Source organism: Dipodomys ordii, unplaced genomic scaffold (genome assembly GCF_000151885.1).
Source record: "Dipodomys ordii isolate 6190 unplaced genomic scaffold, Dord_2.0 Scaffold125, whole genome shotgun sequence".
NCBI lineage: Eukaryota > Metazoa > Chordata > Mammalia > Rodentia > Heteromyidae > Dipodomys > Dipodomys ordii.
The window spans coordinates 1325001-1328207 of record NW_012267341.1 but is presented as its reverse complement, the minus strand read 5'-3'; the positions used below and the strand labels follow the sequence as shown (position 1 = coordinate 1328207).

General features: G+C 41.1%; 1 protein-coding gene across 1 annotated transcript in view; it reads right to left on the bottom strand.

Moving 5' to 3' along the window:
* Ckap5 (cytoskeleton associated protein 5) overlaps positions 1–3207 on the bottom strand; it is a 110650-nt gene that overhangs the window by 76769 nt on the left and 30674 nt on the right. The window lies entirely within an intron of this gene.

Below are 3207 nucleotides of genomic sequence, written 5' to 3'. Positions count from 1 at the left end.
AAAAAAAAAATTAAACAGTAAGAGAGCGGGTGACCCAATTAATAAATGGACCAATGAACTGAACAGGTAGTTCATGAAGAAAAATGCAAATGGCCAAGATACATGAAAAAAACTCATTATTCTTATCCATAAAGAAAATACAAATAAAAACTACAGAAAGAGGGCTGGGAAGGTGGCTCAGTGGTAGAGCGCTTGCCTTGCAAGTCTGAGGCCCTGGGTTTGATTCCTCAGCACCACATAAAAGAAAAAAAAAAGCTGGAAGTGGCGCTGTGGCTCAAGTGGTAGAGCGCTAGCCTTCAGCTGAAGAGCTGAGGGACAGCGCCCAGGCCCAGAGTTCAAGCCCCATGACCGGACCCAAAAAAAAAAGAAAACTACAGAAAGAGTCCATCTCATACATACATATTAACTAATTTTAAAAAAAGAAAGGCTAACAAAATTGGGCAGACACCAGTAGCTCATTCCTATAATCCAGCTACTCAGGAGGCTGAGATCTGAAGGTTAGTGGTATAATACTGGCCTACACAGGAAAGTCTACAAGTAAGCAACAGTTTACTAGAGGTGTAGCTCAAGTGGCAGAGTACCAAATGAGCAAGCCAAGCAAGTGTGATCCCTGAGTTCAAAGCCCAGTTCTAAAACATAATTGTGCAATTAATTCACACTAATAAAAAATTCATAAAAGAACCTAAGAACTAATGAAGTTTACCAACAAAAGTCCTGAGGAGGTAAGAATGGGTTGACTGTAAAGGTTAGAGTTCTATCTAATAACAGGATCTAATAAGGGATTCTTCATGCAATTTTACCAAAAACATTCACACTCAGTCTTCCTATGAGTAAACTATAATGTCTTCAAAGAGTTTACAAAGAGTTTACAATAGTACAAATAAGACATGAAAACAATCATAATAGGAAAATGCCATAGAAGAAAAAGATAAACATGAGTTCAAGGAGAGATAAAGGAAGTTCGAAGATGCAATTAATCACCAGCAAGCTAATGACTAGTCAGTGTCACAAAAAGGATGGTATCTAAACTCAATGATGAATGATTCAATACTAGATGTGAGTCCCCCCTCAAAAAAAAAAAAAAAAGCCGAGTACCAGTGGCTCATGCCTGTAATCCTAGCTACTCAGGAGGCTGAGATCTGAGGATCAAGGTTCAAGGCCAGCCCAGGCAGGAAACTCTGTGAGACTCTTGTTTCCAATAAACCACTAGAAAACCCGAAGTGGCACTGTGGCTCAAGTGGTAGAGCGCTTGCCTTGAGCTGAAGAGCGCAGGGATAGCACCCAAGCCCAGAGTTCAAGCCCCATGACCAACCAAAAAAAAAAAAAGGAATAAAGGAGGGGGTACACCTGTAACTCCTTGGAAAGGATCAAAGTTTGAAGCCAGCCAGAGCAGTAAATGAGCAAGACCAGATCTCAACAAATAAGCAAGGCACAGTGGTATATGCATGTAATCTCAACCATGCAGGAAGCATAGGTAGGAGAACCCATGGTCCAAAGCTAGCCAGGGTTAGAGATGTGATTCAAGTGTCAGAGTACCACTCTTTGTATATACTACTTCCAGCAAGGTCCAGAGTTCAAGCCCCCAGTTCTAGAAGAAGGGAGAGGGAGGGAAAAGAGGAGAGGGAGGAGGAGGGGGAGGGACAGGGCGAGAGGAAGGTCCCCTAGGGTTGAAAAGGAAGGAGTGGAAGAGGATCTCGGTTCAAAGCCTGCCCGGGGAAGGAAAGACCATGAGACTCCTATCTCCAATAAACCACTAGAAAACCGGAAGTGGCAGAGCACTCGCCTTGAGCTGAAGAGCTGAGAGGGACAGTCAGTGCCCAGGCCCAGAGTTCAAGCCCCATGACCCACCAAAAAAAAAAAAAAGAGGGAGCGAGGAGAAAAACGAATAATACCTTGTAATTAAGAAAGTTCAAGTAAAGGGAAAGTCTGAAGGCTCCAGTCTAGCAGTCAAAGAGAAAACTGGTGCCAATGAGAGAAAAGTATATCAGAGAAGTTTAGAGTTATTTGTCTTTGGGGAGAAGAGGAGAAGCTGGGAATAGGAGTCTGGTTTTAGACTTCAGAAATATGATCTTCAAGTGTTTAGAAATGTGGACCAGGAATAAATAGGAGTCTGGATTTTATAAACAGAAAAAAAACATAATGTTTTAATTAAATAGCATAGTTTGATGCCTTTGTTGGAATATAAGAGAAGCATTAGTAAAATTAATCTGACATATATGATGCTTGTTACGGTTCTTGTGTCCCAGTCCCTACTAAAATATTCTGAATTTTCAAATTGTTTAAAGCTCTTGAGAGTTTTTGCTTCAATCTAAAATGGAGGCAAAAGCTTTGGAACCAGCTTCAGAAACATCACTTTATACCACTGACATATCTAATAATGGCTCCAAAGACCTCAAATATCATATAGCCCATACTGCTAGTGAAAAAGGGTTAGATGTAATTGTTTATTTTTAGATCAGAGATTAAGAAATGTTTTCAAGGTTATACATAAAGGTAAAACAGAATAAATTCTATATTAACTTCTCAGTTTAGTGTGTGAATAGACCCCAGAAATCAACCATTTTCTCATTATTCAATCCACTAAAAGTAAAGCACCAAGAGATTACATCATGAGCAACATTAGAGCTGTGCTTAGAACTAGATAGCTTCAGAGTCCAATTCTTCTCCCCAACCACCCAAGGGTTCAAGTGTGATAACCTTTCATTTAAAATTCCTATATTTTGGGGCTGGGAAGGTAGCTCAGTGGTAGAGTGCTTGCCTTGCATGCATGAGGCCCTGGGTTCGATTCCTCAGCACCACATAAGCAGAAAAAGCTGGAAGTGGCGCTTTGGCTCAAGTGGTAGGGCGCTAGCCTTAAGCTGAAGACCTGAGGGACAGTGCTCAGGCCCAGAGTTCAGGCCCCATGACCGACAAAAACAAACAAACAAAAAAATTCCTATATTTTGACAGTCTAAATGTAATCCAGGCTAGTCCCAGATCCATAGGAGGTGAACGCAGGAGATCATTTGAGCCCAGAAGTTTGGGGTCAACCTGGGCAACATACCTATATCCATCTCAAACAAAATTTCCTGAATGACCAATGATGTGTGATGATGTGCTCAATTAAAACACCACCACCTCACACACAATGCATGTTGGGAAATCTACTCAGACCATGTCCAGGAGAGACAACTGGATTAAAGTAGCATAACAATTATGTAGTTGTCA